Here is a 21,004-nt window from a genome sequence, read left to right as displayed (position 1 = left end):
GGCGTGTGGGAGACGGGTGGAGAGAAACCATTTCACGACAAAAAACAGCCGAAATCCTTAAACTACATCAGAATATGCAGCAGACTTCAATGAGACTGCATAAAAAGAGAGAGAGAGAGAGGGCTGAGACATTCTTCAGTGGCTAATGCAAATGCCATTAGCAGACTGGCTCTCGTAGGTTAAGAATGCCTTTATTTCTGTTTCACTGCCAAAGACAAGCCTTCCGTTGGGTTGGGATAGATGACCGTTACAGCCCTTCCAGCTGTACTGCCATTTTATGAGAGGAGGAGATGGCTTAATGTTTGGTAACCACATCAAGCAATGCATCATTAGGCAACTTTTGGGTACTAAGCACTCTGGGTCACGATGCCAAAGAGGAGCTTTCTGCCAGACCTCTTAATCTGTCAAAACAATTCAATTTAAGCACTGCTGACTTACTTGTTTGCTTTAGCCTATGTCTGAATTCACACTCTTCACTATAAAAGTGAAAAATAGGGTTTGAAATAAGAGAAAGAAACCACTGACATTTCAGCATCCTTTGGGCGTTTACCTTGCAGGAGAAGTTGAAATGTTAGGTATATTTGCTCCTTTGGAATAAATAGTTGACATTTGTATAGTCCACTTCTTCCTCTCATATGAAGATATGAAACTGCTTCGCAAACATCAAATAAGTTTTCATGCCTCACCACATTGGGTGGTAAATGTAATTTAGGTAATACCCATTTGCCTTGCTAATTTTTAATACAAACCAGTAGGTCTGTTTAGGTAAGGCGAATGGATAAAACACAGTCATTCAGAGACAGATAATTAAAAGCAAAAATACAACAATACATCCGTTTGATTAGCTTCTTCTCAAGCAGGGGTCATCAGTTTGGTGCCCGCAAAAAGTCTCAGTAAATATCCCCTCAAAAATGCACAATACATGAGAGACTGTTTGCTCTCCTGCTCAGTTGCTCAGCCTCAGTTTGCTCAGGCTTTCCTACATTAAACCTGCCTCCCCCAAACACTCTGACATTTCACTGGATGCCAAGATTGGATGCCAACTCCATCTCCCATTCTGAACACAGGAGGGGGGGGGGAAGCTTCTATTTTTGTGAGCAAGTGTAGTGGAGCAAGATGGGGGAGCATTCAAGAACCATTTTGTGGTCTAGTCTTGGTTTTTCTTCTTGGTGGCCATTTTGTTTTATGCCACACCCCCTACGGCAGCCATTTTATGACTGGCACCCACAGGACTACCTCAGAGTTCCTACTGACCCTAAAAGGCTGGCAATCCCTGCCCTAGAGAAATAGGTACCACCATAGGAGTGTAGTACCAATGGATTTTATCCCATTTGTACCTCCCAAACATCTTGAAGGCCCCAAGTTCCACATCCCAGGTTTAAAGCATTTGTAAAATTGCTCCAGCCAGTCTCTGGGGTGGGAAAAAAAGGCTGAGAAGCAGGAAGCTGGCACAAGAAGAGTGAAATTAGGAATATTTATAGTAGTGTAGACAGCAGACGAAGTTGAGGGTAATGGGGACATAGACCATACCTGGACCAGGCAGTGCCAAGGCTTATGGCTGGTCCTATTAACTCTCTAGCAAATGGTCATAGTTACAGTCAGTATAAATGATTAGATTTCTCATAACGTGACATTGTTTCCCTCTGCCATCCTGTTCCTTTTGGGCATAGCACATTTGGTCTTTGCTTTATTTCCAATTTCAACGCTATACTAGAGAGATTAATAATTTAAAAACCACCGCCAACGAGCTATATGTTACAGACATTGAAGTGACAATGTGGCTGACTTAAATGGTCAGGCGCAACACTGAAATGCTTCCTTTTTCCATATCCAAAGGGATTATTTGTCAAAGACGAGGCCAAAAGGTTGCAGAGAAAAGCTATCTTTGCCCCTCCTTTTCCATTCAAACGCAGGGAAATATGCAAGACCTTTATCGCTCACTTGTCTCTTTTCTAATCTCTGGCAAACCTGCAATGAAAACGGTGGCACAAAAAGGCTAAGCTGCACAGTAATAATAGTGACAGCCTTGTAAATGTTATGTCAAATCCAATTTTCAAGTCATTTTTCAAGTGATTTTAATTAGATATTGTTTCAATCTCTTTTGCATTAATATAATTTTTCATAGCAACGTCTCACCCTACAGTCTATTGGAAGTATTTCCCCACCCCCCATCTGTATCTTGACGCCTTGAGTAATTTAAAATGGGGTTTTTGTTTACAGCAATTTTCACCGTACTGGTCCCATAAAGGCCACTACATCCAGTAAAACTGACACAGGAAAGGCAGAATTAAGGCTTCTTTTGCTGATCTCAGTGGAGCTTGTAATTTAGCTCTTCTGGAGACATGACAAGCACTGTGAAGGCTACAAGTAGATAATAAAAGATTTGTATCACTAGTTTCACATCAGCATTTTACTTCACTTACAACTACCACTGATTAAAGAAATCCCATTGATTATATTAGGTTTAGCTAGTTAAAAAGCTATCATAATATCACAGAATGGTAGAGTTGGAAGGGACTCCAAGGGTCATGTAGTCCAACCCCCTGTTATGCAGGAATCTCAACTAAAGCATCTGTGGCAGGTGGCCATCCAACCTCTACTTAAAAACCTCCAAGGAAGGAGAGTCCACCACATTCTGAGGGAGCCTGTTCCACTGTCGAACGGCTCATACTGTCAGAAAGTTCTTCCTGATGTTTAGTCAGAATTTCACTGGTTTGAAGTCCCACCCTTCATTGAAACTTGAAGTCATTGGTTTGGGTCCTACCCTCCAGAGCAGCACAAAACAAGCTTGCTCCATCTTCCATGTGACAGTCTTTTTGATATCTGAAGATGGCTAGGATATCTCCTCTCACTCTCCTCTTATCCAGGCTAAACACACCCAGCTCCCTCAACTGTTCCTCATAAGGCTTGGTTTCCAGACCCTTGATCATCTTGGTCACTCTCTACTAGAGGCACATGTTCCAGCTTGTCAGTGTCATTCTTCAACTGTAATGCCCAGAAGTGGACACAGTACTCCAGGTCTAACTAAGGCAGTCAACCAGCTACAAATCCACCTAACGGCTATTTCATCTAGCCCACATTTTACCAGCTTCTCCAGAAGAATATTATGAGGGACTTTATCGAAAGCCTTACTGAAATAAAGATACACAACATTCACAGTATTTCCCTGCTTTTTAAATCAACCTTCTTAAATTCCAGAGTGCACGTCCATCTGCACTCAGCTTTCCCTTTCCTGTGTATAATGAAACCTAAGAGTACCTCATCATTTCTTCCCAAGGTTCCCAGTTCTTTCACTTTATTGATCAGTTCCTCCCTGTTGGTGAGGAACTGGGTCCAAGAGAAATGATCCCTTGTTGCTTCTTCAAGCTTCTGGGAAATGAAATTGTCAGTGAGGCAATGTAAGAATTTGTTGGACCTTACATTCTTGATAGCATTTGAGTTCCAACAGATATCAGAGTACAGTGGTACCTCTGGTTACGTACTTAATTCGTTCTGGAGGTCCGTTCTTAACCTGAAACTGTTCTTAACCTGAAGCACCACTTTAGCTAATGGGACCTCCCGCTGTTGCCACATGATTTCTGTTCTCACCCTGAAGCAAAGTTCTTAACCCGAGGTAATATTTCTGGGTTAACGGAGTCTGTAACCTGAAGCGTATGTAACCCGAGGTACCACTGTACTTGAAGTCTCGACCATATCTCTCCTTTTTAAATGTTTGGTAACCTGCTGTAGGGAGGTAATAATGGAATAACGAATGGTTTAGTTTATGTAAAATATGCAGGGATTTATGTTATGCAAAACGAACCACAGGAAGAGAAAAAGGGAAATTATTGATGTTTTAAGGTTGTTTAAACGAATATTAAATGAATATTCTAAATTGTAAAACATTTTATTATATATATAATAAATATATATAATTATTATATATATATAATTATTATTATATAATAATAATATTATAATAATATAATAATAATTATATATAATTATTATTATATTTATATAATAAATATAATAATTATATATATAATAAAGATACAAACAGATAGAAGGAGCACCTATGGGATCACCCCTCTCACCGGTCATCGCAAATCTGTACATGGAACACTTTGAAACCAATGCTTTAGACAAGTCAGAACACAAACCCAAACTTTGGCTCAGATATGTTGACGACACCTTTGTAATTTGGCCACACGGGAAAGAAAAACTAGATAGCTTCCTCACACATCTCAACAGCCTACACCCCAAAATACAATTCACTATGGAAATAGAAGCCAACAACCAACTTCCCTTCCTTGACGTCCTAATCTACAAAAAACCTGATGGCTCCCTAGGACACACTATCTACCGGAAAAAAACACACACCAACCGCTACTTACATGCACAATCACACCACCACCCTGCACAAATAAACTCCGTAGCCAAGACTCTCATCTCCAGAACCAAACGCCTGGCTGACAAAGACCACTTGACAACTGAGTTACAGAATCTCTCAAATGTGTTAATCGCCAACGGATACCAGCAAAACAGGGTTACGAAACTAATCCAAAAAGAAACACCCCCCAAAAACCAAGACACAGAAGAAAACAATGGCATGGCCCTCCTTCCTTATATCAAGGGCACTACAGATAAAATTAGCAAAATCCTCCATAAACACAATATCAAAACAGCCTTTTGCACCAACCAAAAAATAGCCAATATCCTCAGAAACCCCAAAGATAAAATCCAGTTAGAAAACCAAGGGCTCTATGAAATACCCTGCAAAGTCTGCCCAGCCACGTACATTGGACAAACAAACAGACGAATAAATGCACGTATCGCAGAACACAAGAATGCCGTCAAAAAAGAAGAAAAAACTTCCTCTCTTTACCAACACATGAAAGAAACAGGACACGAAATTAATTTTGCAGATTCCAAATTGCTCTTTAACATGGAACATCACCACAAGAGAATAATCATGGAAGCCATCGAGATAGAGAAACACCCTCACAACATGAACAAGCGTGACGACACGTCCCGCCTGCCAGACATCTGGAAATTAGCCCTCCCCACAAAAACCGACACCAGAACCAGAGGCACACAGAACGCCATCTCCAATCAACCACACCAGACCCAAACCCAGACCCTCTCCACAGATAAATCGTCGAAACGTCGCCTAGACACCCCAACTCTTACACGGGAAGACACCCGAAGACACCAAAAGCTCCATATATATATATATATATATATATATATATATATATATATATATTCACACAAAAACAAAATTGCTTAATGGTCACTAGGTCTTCCCCTGTTGAGTTGGGGTTCACTCATGACAGCTATAAAGAACACAGCAAAATACTGCTAAAACTTGTTAAGGCAAGAGCCTCCTTTGTGCAATTCTCTTCTGTGCAGGCCCTTCTACCTGCTGTGGAGTAGCAGTCCCGTAATGCTTGACTGATGGGTCAGACAACCACAGAGGATGAAGTACAGGCATTGTAAGTATTGCTGGTGGCTGAGAAGGATTTGAGGCTGCTTTGGGGAGGATGGCAGAAGCAATGGCGTTCTTTAGCTGCTCCAGCCCCCACCAGCAACAGAACCCCCCCCCCCTCAAGGCTGCAGCATCTGAGAGAAAGCAGTGCACACTCCTTGGTCACACAGAATGGACTGCAAAGGATGTGTGGCCGAAGAATGGAGTCAGGAAACTCACTTTTATCTACAGAACCACATCCTTCGAGGTAGTTCGCATCGATTTCACAGCTGGTTTTCCAATCCAGAGCTGCTTACTTTAGGGGGATGAAATGGTATGTACTTGGATTGCTCAAGTCTGAACGAAAATACAAAAGGTGAATGGGAGTGGAATGACTTCTTCTGCCTGCAAAACCAGTTTGGGTTAGACTGCATTTCTATGTTTAACATCCTGCATTCCTCTAGTAGCGGCCTGGATCTGTAAACTACAATTTTACAGGAGGTAGAAGAAACCTGCTGAAAAATACAGCTTTATTGATTATATTTGTTAGTGCCTTTCATCGCAAAAGTGGCCTAAAGCTTTACCTTACATTAAAGCTAATGAAAACAAACACAACCAATAAAAGTCCAAAACCACATTAATACAGATAAAAGGTGGGTCTTATAAATCCCACCCCACGAAAATAGCCCAAAATATCCCTGTAAATGCTCAGTTAAAATAATTACTAATGTACTATTTAAAATATATAAATTGTATTGAATTGCCACAAAGACCAGAAGCAGAGGAAGAAATTTGGAAGACCCAGAAGAGACTTATTCAAGGCTGGAAGTTGTGTTCTAAAAACCCAGCTGATGATATTTCAGATGCAAAATTGTTCTGTTCAAAGGCTGTTCAATCAGCACCTTTGCAATAAGACTGAAATATGCCTTTTGGCTTACTATTATACATAAATATATTTCTACTTTGGAGAGATCAGTTATACATCTAGACCAGCCTTCCACAACCTGGTGTTTTCTCCAGATGTTGCTGGACTCCATGCTCATTGACCACTGCCAGTGGCCATGCAATGGCCAGTGGTCAGGGTTGCAGTCCAACACCTAAAGGGCTGATCTGGGCAACAGCGTGCATTTAAAAATGCATTGTACCTTCTTTGAAAAACAACAAATTTTAATGAACACCTCTCCACCCACCCCCAGCAAAAAAGAAAAAAAGGAAAAGGCCACATCTGTTTCAATATTGTATTTAGCTGTTGATCTGTTCCACATCAAATAAAGCCTCACTTTCTGGGTCCATTTTAGTAATAACCTGGCCTATTGTTTGTTGTTCATCTGCAGGCAGCCTCCTGGCACAACCAGAATCAGCCAGAGTTGGGGAAACATTTGCAATATTTCAACTGACTGGTTTACTAAATCATGAGTTACACATTTAATGCACAAGGTCACCCACTTGCAAAATCTATTTACTGTGAGAACAAAAATATTTATTGCTAAAGATGCCCCTAGTAACAAGATCTGCCATAAAGCTTTTGGATGAAAATGAAGATGAGTTGCAGTAACATGCTCACTGTTTCTCCAAACACCAGACTATATTCCCCTCCTTCCCACAGTCTCATCTTAATAAAGACTTAATAAAGAGGCTATTTTGTTGAAGTCAAAAGGATTTACTTCAAATCAGCAGGCAATGAAAAATTCAGTGTAAACGTCTTGTATTTTACACAGACACACACACACTTCTTCTTCTTCTGCAATATTGCTTTCGCTATACATTTGTTTGCAAAGCCACCTCCAGCCTCCTTTGTTTTTTGACGGTTAGACCACAGAAGGAAGGCCCTATTTCCATCCCACTGATTCCAGAGAGCTTTGAATTAAGCTTTAAGTCAGGGAAAGATTCATCTGTAACTAGTGGACAGCAGGAATGCAGGAGCTGACACTGTGGAATCAGCACCCAGATACCACTACCATACTAGCTTTAGTAACCAATAGTGGAAGATGGTTGTAGCCTTTAGGACAATTCCCTTCCTTCCACTTAAAGCATTTGAAGAATTCCCCTTCCTCCCTGCTCTCAAGCTGGTGTGGCAAGAGCTCCCCCTCCTGTTTCGAATTAACTTCAATCACTGTTTATTGGTGTAACCTTCAGCTATATGATTGTTGCCCTGTAACCGAAAAGCCACCACGTGTGGATTTTGTTGCGCATTCAAATGAGAAGCAGCCCTAACTTCCCTTCCAAATCAGAACACACTGCAAACACAAAAGTTTTCTAAATGAAACCAATTATATTCTGTAAATATTTATACACAGAGATAAGGAAAGACAGCTATGGAAGAGAGACACAAAGGGGAAAGGCTATTGTTCGTTCCATTTCCACATAATGCCAAACCACAGGGAGGTTTATTGGTTTGTGGGGGGGTCTTGCTTTTTTCATGAATTTTGTGTTTTTATATTGTATTTTATGTTGTGAACTGCCCCGAGAGCTACAGTTGAAGATTGGTATACAACTTTACCAGTAAATAAATAAATATGCCCCAAGTTCCTTCTCTCTCTCTCTCTCTCTCTCTCTCTCTCTCTCCCTCCTACCTTGAGCATTCCACTTAAATTAGTTACTTCCTGGCTCGATAACCAGCAAGTTATGGTTTGTGCTGGCTGGCCTCCAAAACAATTTTTCAATCCATGGTTTGAATCAATTTGCAATCCTAGTTTAGAGGGAAAGCACAATCACACCTTGCCATTTCGGACGTACCAGATTAGAATCTACGCTCACATTCACATCAGAAGATTCCCTCCAATGCGTTCAGTGGAGTCCACGTGAACATTCTTGATCAGACTCGGCGTAGGCGGACTTTGGGCTCTCAAATTTCAGTGGTGTCCTGTGCGAGGCTAAAATTTGGTGTGCCCCCACCTCTCTCATGCTGTTCTACAGCGTTGTTGTGGCACCCCCTCTCCCTAAACCAGGAGAGGCATGAAGGGGCGGAGCAGAAGTTAGCTTCACGCAGGCACAGTCTCAGACTGCTTGGGGAAAACCATAAAGAGGAGGAGATTTAGGCAGCTGTGGGGAGGTGAGCACTTTCAGCAACTGCTTCATGGGTGCAAGACCTGCTGGAGATGAGTTGCTGTACACTTCGGCCTGACAATCCTGTGCAGATCCTGTTTTTGCTATTAAAGAGTTAATCGCATCTTGCTCAGTGTGATTTGCTGCTGGCTCGCTCCTGTCAGCAACACGTGGAAAACTGAACATGCCTTTCCAGTCATAAATGTATTTAAGGACTTAAAGCTTGCTTTGCAACCATATTTCTCAACGCAGATAGCAATTCAGTTTAAAAAAAGATCACTAATACCCCAATCCAGCTGTGGAAGTATGTAAAAAACAACAACAACAACTCTGTACAGTATTTACACATGACTGTATTTATGTATGAGAATGTGATTGAGGAAGAACTTTTGAATGTGTACTCGTCATAGCTGTCAACGTTTCCCTTTTTTAAAGGGAAAATCCCTTATTCCGAATTGGATTCCTCGCAAGAAAAGGGAAAAGTTGACAGCTATGACTCCACTGAAAAGTAATGCAGCACTGATATACAACATCCATACTTGGATATGCCTTCAGTTTTACAGCCACGGCATGTGGGGACCCGGCTTCCGTGTGCAGATCTCCTTGCCTGGAAAAGCGCACAAAAGTTCAACATTAAAGAGAATGTGCAAGAACAGCGCAACTCAGGAGACAAAAATCCAGACAAGTTCAGCTCCCAATCACTCACAGGTTTGCATTTGATGAAGGAGCCTCTTGGCTTAGAAAGCTTCAAGTTGTAAACAGATTAATTAGTCTTTAAGGCGCTGCAAATCTCTGTATCCTTCAGCGTTTGCAAGTCTTTATTCCCATACTCATATCTACATTATACATCTAAACATATAGTTTTCTTACCACAGTATGGTAATGACTCTGTGGATCAGCACTACAAATATCAATCATGTACGAAGTGTGCATTTTTTTTTTAACCAACCAGAGAGGATGTCTACTATTATCCCTTGACCCCCATCTTAATGTTCTCTTGCCACATTTCTAAAATATTTATGCCATGCACTGTATTAAATTATAGCAATTAAGACCACAGTGAGGTTTTATTAATATTTCATCAGAAATATAAGCTAATTGGAATTCCCCTTCTGCTGTTTTTTGTTGATTTGCAGTACACACACTTTTACTGAGTGAGGTAGTAACATGAACTATTCAATGGTTCAGTTTCCGATTCAGCTGTATTTTTCTGTATAGATTGTCTGCAAACAGTGTGAAGGAAGCCTAGAGATGCTGAAAATTTAAAGCAGAGAAGTCAAGGTAGGTAGTCCTTTTAAGACTCTGAGAGACCTAGGAGCCAAATACAGGTGCCTGCTGGAGAAAAATCACTAAGGTAGCCAGCTAAATAGATCTGCTAGCACAAGGGCTTTTGGCTGTGCAAAACAACAACAACAACAAAACACATTGTGGCGATCACACAGGGTCCCCGGACATTTCACCGTCTATTGATCCCTGTGCCACCACTTTATTTCTCGCTGCCACCACCCAGGCCCTACCTGGTACAATACTGAGTCCAGTCAGGGTTAAATTGGAACATAAACTTCTGTTTATTCTGTTTATTTATTGCAGTTTAACAAGTGTGTGGTTCCATAAACGGTCTCAGTCAATTACAATCATGGGGTGCCTATCCAGACCTATAACTTCCGCTACCTGCTCTCACTTACTAAACCACCTCTCAGATGTTTACTTGTCTTCCTAGCTCCTAACTGTTCCTGACTCAGCTTATTTCGCTACACTAACTCAACCTACCCACAAACTCTATCCCAATTCACTCCCACTCCAACCAAGCACCCAACTCCCAACGAACACCTCCTTTGCCCCTCCCAGAGCTGGTTTTATAGTCCCTCTGACTCCACCCCCTGGGCTCTGATTGGGTAGCCTATTGGGTAACTATTTCACCTCCAGCACTCTCATATGTTAACGTCACACACATGTTCCCCTTCCTCTCTTTTCCTTAAACACTCCTGTGCCCTCTGGCTCCTAAAGGTGTGAAATGAAAGTGCCAGGCGAGCTTCCCTAGGGAGAGTAATAAGGGCCTCAGATGATGATCGCTAGGGAGAGGATTGAGGTATTGCAATCCTGAGCCATTTAAGGCTGTATAGGTCAAAACCAGCACTTTGATTTAGGTGAGGAAACTAATTGGCAGCCAGTGCAGTCGGGACAGGATCACACTCCATAAGATCTTGTAAGCTCTTGCCATAAATTGACAGCAATGGATGGCACAGCAGCACTGCTGGCGGTGGAGATGGCAGAGGCAGGCAGAGCCAGGAAGCAGTTCCCATTTCACCTCCAGTGGTGAAGTAGGATGCACTTTCCCTGCTGGTGCTGAACATCTTACAACTCATGTACATATTGCACAGTGCTGCAACACACCCGTGCATTTTCCTTGTCTCTGTGTGTGCAATGCTTTCTTGTCCAGAGCCACACCCTGCAGTGGTGTAGCGTGGGGGGTGCAGGGGGGGCCGGCCGCACCGTGCACAAAATCTGGGAGTTAGGGTTAGGGGGCGCAAATCCATGGGTTAGGGGGCACAAATCCACGGGTTAGGGGGTGCAAATTACTTGCCTTGCCCCAGGTGCTGACAACCCACGCTACGCCACTGACACCCTGTGACATTTATTAGCCTTCACAGAGCAGCAGAAAATCTCCAGAACTAGAAAATTTGACAGCACTAATGCAGAAGACGTGGGTATTGTGCACCCACCCACTCAAGGCTTAACAAAAAGTCATGGAGAAAAATAAAGCTATCTCACTCATTCTGTCCGTCTGTTGGTTCTCCTCCTTCTCTTCCTCTCCTGCTTACCTGCTGGCTGAATGAGCGGCTGAGCAAGGACAGGCACTGCAAGCTGCTACTGATGGCTTTCCCAGTATTGTGGCATGACAAGTAGCTGATCATGTCACACAGCTCAGCTTCTGCCTTTGCTGCACTACCAACCCCACTAGGCTAAGCATGCATTAATCCTCACTAAATGCGGATACCGTTCCACTGGTGCAGCGGTGGCATATCTCCTTTCCACAACTTAACGTCCTGATGCTGATGGACTCCAAATCCCATCAGTCCCGGCCAGCATGGGCAACGGGCAGGGATGAAGGGAGTTGAAGTCCAGAAGACTAACTAGTTCCCTACCCTTGCTATACACACAGGAGTATCTCATTGAGTTTGATGGGATTGACAGCTGTGCTGTGCGCACATGCATAGGATTACACGGTAACTTTATACATACACATACAATACAACTAGGCTTTGACGAGATATTGTTTTTTAAAAAAATGAAATAAAAATAGATTCACACTTGCAACAGAGGCTTTTGCATTCTTGGATAGGGCCGCTCCGAAACTGGCAACAGAAATTGCACATAGCCTTCTGCTACTTCCCATGCTCACAGCATTCTGTTCCTTTTTCACGCTGTATTTCTGAATTTTAAAAAAAGAAACCTTGGGAAGCTGCCAGAAAATGATCAGATACATATCTCTATTAACTTCAAAGAGGTCAGACACAAGTGCGAGAACCATGAACTCCGGAGAAAACGTTAAAGAGAGCTGTGAGACACACATCCTGTACCCACACTGGGCCCTTCTGAGATTATAAAGGCACAGGGCCTCTGCCATTTTCTGCCCACTTCCTACATGAAACCGGAAGTGCAGTATTAGAAAATGTCCTTCACCTTATCTAAGTATGTGCATTATAAATGAGATATAAATTTAATGCCTATATTAAATAACTATTTCTCCCCCTCGTCGTAAGTCCACACAGAGGATATACCAGAGTCCTTTTTACAGAGTTTTACATTGTGGAGGCTGAGCTCTATTATTCCATGCTGTAACATTACTAGAGAGGAATGTATTTCAGATATGCTTTTCATCCAGCTAAAATATTTTTCTTCTATGATTTTTAAACATCGTTTTGACTATTGCTAGTGTTAAAGCCAACGGAAGGCAAAATTCTGATGAAGTATTGCAAATACTCAGCGACTCTCTAAATGTTTATAATGCAGTTTGAACTCCAGTTGTTCAAAGTAAAGTCTTGTCTTTGGTATGGAACATAAAGTACTTTAAATAGAAGAGGAGAGCAGCCTCAAAGGAAGAACAACCGTTTGATGGCACAAATTGTATGTACTGATTTCACATTTTTTGAAGGCTTTATCTTTAGAATTTTTAAAAAACTGGATAGTACCACTATACTGGTAAGCTATGTCTTTAGGAAAAATCTAATCTCTGAGAGGTCTATTAGTTGGGATACCTATCAACAAGCATGGAAAAGCAGTTCACAGAAGCAGATATTATGCAACTCATTTGGACTGCAGGCTCTATTCCCCAAAGACGTATTGGGCATGCCATATCAAAAATGTTTCAAAATAGAGATTCTATTAAAGTGCATTAATAATGAATGGCCTGTATTTGTCCCCATTCTAAGCATCATCAACAAAATGCTCTATGACTATGAAGCCCCAGAGCAACCAGTTCAGAGGCAAATTCTAATCCTTCTCTGGGGTTGTTGTGGAGGGTTTTTAAAATTTATTAATAAAAGGATAGTTCTTATCTTCTGTCTTTACAGTGGTACCTCGAGTTAAGTACTTAATTTGTTCCGGACGTCCATTCTTAACCTGAAACTGTTCTTAACCTGAAGCACCACTTTAGCTAATGGAGCCTTCCACTGCTGCCACGCCACTGGAGCACGATTTCTGTTCTCATCCTGAAGCAAAGTTCTTAACCCAAGGTAATATTTCTGGGTTAGTGGAGTCTGTAACCTGAAGCGTATGTAACCTGAAGCATATGTAACCAGAGGTACCACTGTATTATTAAATTGCCATCAAGCATTAAAGACCTTCAAAAGATCTTTAAGTGAGTTGAAGGCTTTATTGCAACAACAAACTTCTGGTTCCGTTTACAAAATGATTACATAATTGGGGACAAGATAGACCCCCTACAAAACCTCACAGTACAAGTGCCATGGAGCTGAACAGCAGTCCCCCAATGCTATTCTCCAATAAGAGTTGTGTAGGTAGTATCAGAATCACTGGAATATTTTGACTCCATCCCTCAGCCTGCAGAGTAGTAAACCCAGGAGAATATCATGGTCAATTGTTATCGAAAGCCACCGAGAGGTCAAGGAGAATCAACAGGAAAACATTTCCCCTGTCCCTTCTCCTGAAAAAAAAGTAATTAACCAGAGCAAACAAGACCGTTTCATTGCTATATCCAGGCCTGATAATCAGCTTCATTCAGGTCCATCTACAGTTGGTCTGCCACTACCCGCTCGATCAGCTCCCCCACCCTTCAAAGTGACATCTGCATCTAAGTGGTAATGATCCAACCTTTGGATTTGCAGTTGGCAGAAACTGAAATTGATTCTGGGGTTGGTTGCAGCTGGTAGCTGAGAAACTAAGGATAAACAGAAGGGGGGAGGGAATCCAGAAGTAGGTAGCATTGCTGTAGGAAAGAGGATGCTGCAGAACCCAATTATCTACAGCAGGGATGTCCAACTCCCAATAGACTGCGATCTACTCACAGTATAAAAAAAACAAAACTGGCAGTGATCTACCCATTGTCGTTGGATGGACCAAAGTTGTTCAGCTTTATGGGGCAAGGCAAAGTTGTTCAGTTTTTTTTAGTATGCCAAAATTGTTTAGCTTTTTTGGGGGGGAGAGGAGATCACTAAGGGGCCAGAGATCTACCACTATCTACCAGGAACACCCTGTGATCTCCCAGTAGATCGCGATCTACCTGTTGGACATGCCTGATCTACAGGACCAGGTGGGGAAAATCTATGAAGAGGAAGAAACATTAGAGAGTCTAGAAGTTCAAGGAGCCATCGTGGAGGAAGGGAAGGATGCTATTTGAATAGTTTACTTGGAGCATCTAAATGCCTAAGGCCATTGCCTAACATAGGTCTTTTATTTATCTGTATACAAACAAGGAGCAGGAAGCATTTTCTCAATGTGTTATGTTCTCGTCCAGGTTCTCATCTGTAGCTTGCCTCTTGTGCTCATTTTGTCTTTCCTGTTTGGCCATTTTTTATCCTATACACATTTTCCCAAACAAGATAAAAAATCCATAAATTAGGCTTCCAAAGGACGTTTGTGCCCTATGTCTCTGTCAAGGGTGATCAGAATCAAATGCTTGTTTCTGGAGACAGCTTGTCAGGCAGCACAATTACAAAAGCTCCCAACTCTCCCTACTCTAGCAGATATGGTGCAAGATAGGAAGATGGCTCCTATGGCAGCAACTAAGCAGAGGAACAGTGCCAAACGTATTGATGCATTCTGAAAGGCACACTTAATTAACTGGCATGGTTAATGGTCAAATTCATCAATCACTTATTAGAATTGCTATAGAGATTTGATCATAAGCTAGCTTCCTGGTAGCTTCAGCATCGACTCAGCATTATTTTAAACAATCTGTGTTCATCTCTTGGTTCAGAGAAGTATAATGGCAGTAATTTGTTTTGTTTTTGTTAGCCTGGCTAGATTGTGTCTTGCTTCCTGCAATATTTGTTTGTTTGTTTTGGTGCACAATGTAAAAGGAAAAGTGAATTTGCGAGGAAATAAGTTGTAGCTATTTTTTTCACTTCCTGGTTGTAATATTCACCAATTACTTACCATATTTTTTGCTCTATAAGACTCACTTTTCCCTCCTAAAAAGGGCGTCTTATGGAGCGAATGCAGGCTGCGCAGCTATCCCAGAAGCCAGAACAGCAAGAGGGATTGCTGCTTTCACTGCGCAGCGATCCCTCTTGCTGGTCTGGCTTCTGAGATTCAGAATATTTTTTTTCTTGTTTTCCTCCTCCAAAAACTAGGTGCGTATTGTGGTCTGGTGTGTCTTATAGAGCGAAAAATACGGTATTACCACAATTTATATATGCCACTTAACATAGTAGTGTAACCCTCCAACATTCCACCAATTAAAATCGGGACACATGATTTTCAGTGCCATACTCCCGGGTGTGTTTATTAATTCCTTTGAAGATCATATGGAAATGTGGCGCCCTTGCCGATGGTATGGGAATTTAGATATGGCCACAAATACATTCAGTTATTTGTTTCCTAAACATGGTATTTTCTGCACTGTTGTGCAGCTTTCCATGGGAAGAATGCGCAACTGAATGCATTTTTAAAGAACCCAAAATTAAAATTAGACACAGCAACGCAAAGTGTTCATACCATTCAGAAGTTGAAGATCAGCTGCTGAGGAACTCATATTTCTAAACTTACTACTGCAGTTGTATTTTTGTGTTTTAAAAAAAAGACAGGATTTTGTTATAATGTATCACACACCTATTTATTTTACAGTGCAGTGTTCGTATGTTTATTTTTTAAAAAACTTATTTGGTCACAGAATAAAAGCTAGGAATAAATTTCCTTCTGTGGATTGGTACTTTATTTTGTACTGGAAAACAGTCAAGGAACAAATTGTGCAGCCTGTGTAGAATTATCTATGAATAATTTGTGCAAAACAAATATTATGTCTGCCTTTATTACACTCCTGTAAATCAGGACACTACGGATCCCACTTTACAGCTAAGGAACCATCATTGAGAAAGAGTAACGTACCCAAGTCACAACCTGAGCTTAGATTTGTATTTAAATCTCCCAGATCATACTTGATCCTCTGGACTCCCCTATTTATTATTCTGTTATTTGCATGTGCATACAGAAGCAGGCAGATCTATTGCCTAATGAGCTGTTAAGGCAGTATTGTTATTCACCCATTAGCTTTTTAACATTCTTGTCAATGGTGTAGATGTTACTGATGTTACAGAGTTTAAACAATGTCATAGAGTATATAAAATGTGTTCCGTGGTTTTCTTTTTGTGAAAATGGATTGAATACAAGACAGTCAGTGATGTTGCTTGGTCAAAACACGGTATAGTCTAGAATAGTTTTAAATTTAAAACTTGAGCTATTTGATTGCATATAAGGATACATTCTTAAGGAAATCAGCCCTGAGTGCTCACTGGAAGGACAGGTCCTAAAGCTGAGGCTCCAATACTTTGGCCACCTCATGAGAAGAGAAGACTCCCTGGAAAAGACCCTGATGTTGGGAAAGATGGAGGGCACAAGGAGAAGGCGATGACAGAGGACAAATTGGTTGGATAGTGTTCTCGAAGCTACCAGCATGAGTTTGACCAAACTGCGGGAGGCAGTGGAAGACAGTAGTGCCTGGTGTGCTCTGGTCCATGGGGTCACGAAGACTTGGACATGACTAAATGACTAAACAACAACAAGGATACACTTCCATAGTCTTGCCTGATGAAATACTAAATCTAAAACCACCACTGATTCATAATTTTATCACAAGATGTAGATCTGTATTTCAAAACAGTTTACAGCATGTATTAAAAGTTCTCAATATATTCTACTAATACATTCAAGCTGCCCCACTCCACCCCCACAAATTGCTCTCAGAGAAATTGCTGAAGCGGCCCAAATTGTCTTCCAGTCTTTGCCAGATCAACTTCGATTCCAGCTTTTACATGAGATATGAGTTTGCCCACAGTCCAATTGATATTATCACACCAAATGCTGCAAACATATAAATCGAAGGTGTTGAAAGTGCTGAAATGAAGCACCTTAAGGGGAGGCAGCTGTATCCAGCTCTCCTGAAAATAACATATTTTAAAAGAGTCCTTTACTTGGAATCTGGGAACCCTTTGTCCCAGATTTCAGCTCTGTATGGGGTGTTGAAGCTCATCATTTGCAGTGCACCAGAAAGCCACTTCCAACACAAGGAGGAGGTGGTGTTGCGGCTCACGCCCCCAACAATCGCACGGGGCTGGCTGCAGCCCCGCGCAACCAGGGGAATCCTCAGGCAGCGTTAGCCCTGGAGCCAGCCAATCAGCTGGCTCCAGGGGCGTGGCCTGGGTCATTTAAGGCCGGCACAGCCCCAGGATCTTCCCTTTTCGCCCGTGCAGCCGATTCGGTTTCCCACCCACCCACCCTTTAGGCTTTCCTTCTGACATTGCTATGGACTTCGGTTGGTCGCCGTCAAGGGGCCTGGTAGGAAATTTTTCTACTTGGCAAATTGGCATTGGCCATTTGGTTTTTCGCCTACCTCATAGCAAATCATCACAACATCTCTTGGTTATGGTGGTTAGGCATTGGTAGGGGTATTCTTATGTAGATGTGTCGGGGAGGAGGAGCACCATCACCTCCCCCAAATATTGAAGGGTAATCTGGTAAAGGATTCCGGGGGGCCTTGCCTCGTCTGAAACCTATGGAAGCCAGGGCCTAAAGCACGCCCCCGAGCGGTGACCCCTGGGGGAGCTCCTAGTGATGTGCATCCCTTTCCGGTTTTCATGCTAACAGGCTGATGCCGGATATTGTGATAGGACCAATGCCTAAAGCCAATACCGCTCTTACCTGTAACCAATAAAGTTGTGGCCAATTTTTGCCCATTAACCTTAATCAATGGTGTCCTGTGTCTTTATTTATTCCAATTGGGGGGAGGCGGGAATGTGACTTTTGTTATCAGCCGTGACTCCCGCTAATTGATTTACGAACCTCGATTAGCGTTTTATGGCTGCCCGGCACGCTTCCGCCCCTGCTCCTCCTCGTCACGGCTCGGCAGAGCTTCGCACAGCGGTGTAAAACTGTCACCAACTTGATTCAGCTTCCAGACAAACACACAGAGTCCCGTTTGTCTATATACAGCATTTTATTCTGACATTCCCCCAGGGATTTCCTGGGCTCCTCTCCGCCATTACAGGCTACGTCTTTCCCCCACAGAGTACACAGTGGGACTGACAAACTCCTCCCAAAACTCCTCCCAGCTTCTACAGCTGACGTCAGAATGGTGAGGCATCATGGGAACAACTTAACCAGTTAAGTTCCAACTCCCACACCCCCTCTTGCATCACATTCTGACAAGACCCTCTGAGTTCAACACCTTCCCCTTTGCCTTGTGCCCCTTCCCGGCATCTTTCCCAGGCACCTGTTGAACCCCTTCAACACTCCCAGAATCACACTGTGCGACACTTTTCCACGCACCTGTGACCTGATACCCTACTGACCCATTAGGGCCAGCAGTTGTGTCTTCTCCGTCAGACGTTTCCCCCTCTGACTTGACAATCCTTCCGTGAGCTTTCTCCATTACCGGAGATGAAGCCTCACACCTGGACACTCCTTTCACAACCCTTGGAGATGCCCAAACCTGCCCTGACCCCTGACCCTGGACCTGGTCCTCATCACCGGGATCTGAACCCTGATTCTGGACCTTATCCCTTTCACTGGGTTCAGCCACAGCCTCCCTTCTCCCTTGAGAAGACTTTGCACCCGTCACCTCGTGACGTATTTCCTTTTCCTTGAAAAACTTCTCCAGAGCAGACCCAGTAAACTGTGACCCTCGGTCGCTCCTGAACCCTTGCACCCTGGTGGAGAAACTTCGTTCCACCTCCGCAACCCAATCCTGGATCAGTTGCGCCACCTCCCCCTGTGATTTGAGAGAGAAACTCCAGCCAACCTGGCTGTGGTTACCTGTCAGCGACAGCACATACCTGGCCCCACCCAGACTCTCAGACCTCTTGGGTCCTGACAGATCTGTGTGAACCAGCTCAAAGGGCTCTTTGGTTACCCTCCCAAACCCGGGAAAACCAAGCACCTTTGCACCTGTGCAACTTTTGCACATCTTTGGGAACCTTAGCACACTGCACCTGTGCTTTTCCAGCATTCCCACCACCCTCCATAGGTGACTCCAGAACAAAGACATTGTTCTTGCTCTTCGCCATGTTGACCCGTTGTCGCCCCCCTCTGAAAATGGAACAGGTGTCATTTTCAAAGCACATTTTTAAACCCCTGCTTCGTTAGAGCAGATACAGATAACTGACAACTATTCAGTCCCGGCACAATGCAGATCTCTAGCTCCTCCTGTGAAGGAGAGAAAAAACACGTTAGCCACACCACAGACTGTCTTTTTTGTGTTCCGTCTGTGAATAAAACAATTGTTCCTGTTGAAAACAGCCCTGCAGTTCCGCAGTTTGCCTATCAGGTGCTGCCTGATAGCAGAAACCGAAACACCCAGTGTGTCATCGTGTCCTGGCTGGAGTTGTTTTTCACAGTTGCCATAGAAGCAACAAACGTCCCGCTGCCTCAGTCCCGGCAGCGTCCGAAAAACCGCAACATCCTGTGTTGCTCTGAAGACTGGACTTATCTCAGAGTTCCCAGACAACTCTGCAGGCCTTATCTCCCGCTGCAGCAGATGGCTGGCCTTGAAGCCTGTAGCAATGACGAACTCCAGTGGAAAAACACTGCTCCGGGGCTCCTCCCAGCTGGCTTCCTTCTCCTTCTTCCGGAAAAGCACTCCTTGCCAGCTCCGCCCCCTCTGAACCTCCACTTCATTCCAGCACGTACAGTGGAAAACTTTGAACGTGCCTTTGGAAACCTTCCGCCCCCCCGACCTGCTCAGCAGCACTCCTTGTGGCTAAAGCATCAGGGACAGGGGCTCCAGCCATCTTTAGGCTTTTGTATTCCTTCTCCAGGGCTCTGGCCTCCTGCTGAAGCTTCACAGCAAACACAGCAGGACATTTCCAAGTGCCAATAGTCCCTTTGCCCCCCCTCTGGGGCCCACAGCCTTTCCCAGCTGTGCACCGGCTCTCACATAGGTGATCAGCGCCATCTTGTCTTTCTGTTCTGAAGCAGCCATCTCCCGGCCCTTGCTTTCCGCCTCCAGCCTCACAAACACCCTGGAGCGCTGAACGGCCTCTGGCTTCCTGGCACCCAGAACAGTAGACTTCAGATCAGCAGCCAGGTTGCCCAACTTCTTAAAGTGAGCCTCCCACAGTCCTCCAATACCTGGCAGCCTGCCATCCTCTTCCGTTCTCCCAAGGTGCCCCAAGCTGTACTCACAAGATCACCAGCTCATCCAGCACCCGTCCAGAGAAACGATTCCCTGCTGCTCTCAGCTCCTCTGGCTTTTCTCGCAACACAGGCACTCTCTGCGTTTTGCAGCCAGCTGCTTTCAAACTCCGCAGCTGCTCCTTTGCCTCTTAACACCAGGCAAAAAGTCCTTCCGCCTCCTGCCGGCCCCCTGCTCGACACCGCAGATCAAAGCTCCCGGCAGTATCTTCCGTGACAGTTTTACAAGTGATGATTTATGGATCCATAACCTGTGACTTTTGTTATCAGCCGTGACTCCCGCTAATTGATTTACGAACCTCGATTAGCGTTTTATGGCTGCCCGGCACGCTTCCGCCCCTGCTCCTCCTCGTCACGGCTCGGCAGAGCTTCGCACAGCGGTGTAAAACTGTCACCAACTTGATTCAGCTTCCAGACAAACACACAGAGTCCCGTTTGTCTATATACAGCATTTTATTCTGACATTCCCCCAGGGATTTCCTGGGCTCCTCTCCGCCATTACAGGCTACGTCTTTCCCCCACAGAGTACACAGTGGGACTGACAAACTCCTCCCAAAACTCCTCCCAGCTTCTACAGCTGACGTCAGAATGGTGAGGCATCATGGGAACAACTTAACCAGTTAAGTTCCAACTCCCACAGGG

General features: G+C 43.6%; 1 protein-coding gene and 1 long non-coding RNA gene across 2 annotated transcripts in view; one reads left to right on the top strand and one right to left on the bottom strand.

The window, feature by feature from the left end:
- The window catches only part of PTPRN2 (protein tyrosine phosphatase receptor type N2), a 630,954-nt gene that overhangs the window by 292,397 nt on the left and 317,553 nt on the right, over positions 1-21,004 (bottom strand). The window lies entirely within an intron of this gene.
- Positions 29-11,738, top strand: LOC308569788. The gene is made up of 4 exons (XR_014000854.1): positions 29-1,290; positions 5,395-5,477; positions 9,713-9,775; positions 11,457-11,738. It is a non-coding gene; the product is annotated as an uncharacterized lncRNA (long non-coding RNA).

The sequence above is a fragment of the Podarcis bocagei genome (genome assembly GCF_964188305.1).
Source record: "Podarcis bocagei genome assembly, chromosome: 12".
Lineage (NCBI taxonomy): Eukaryota > Metazoa > Chordata > Lepidosauria > Squamata > Lacertidae > Podarcis > Podarcis bocagei.
This window is presented reverse-complemented; position numbering and strand designations above follow the sequence as displayed.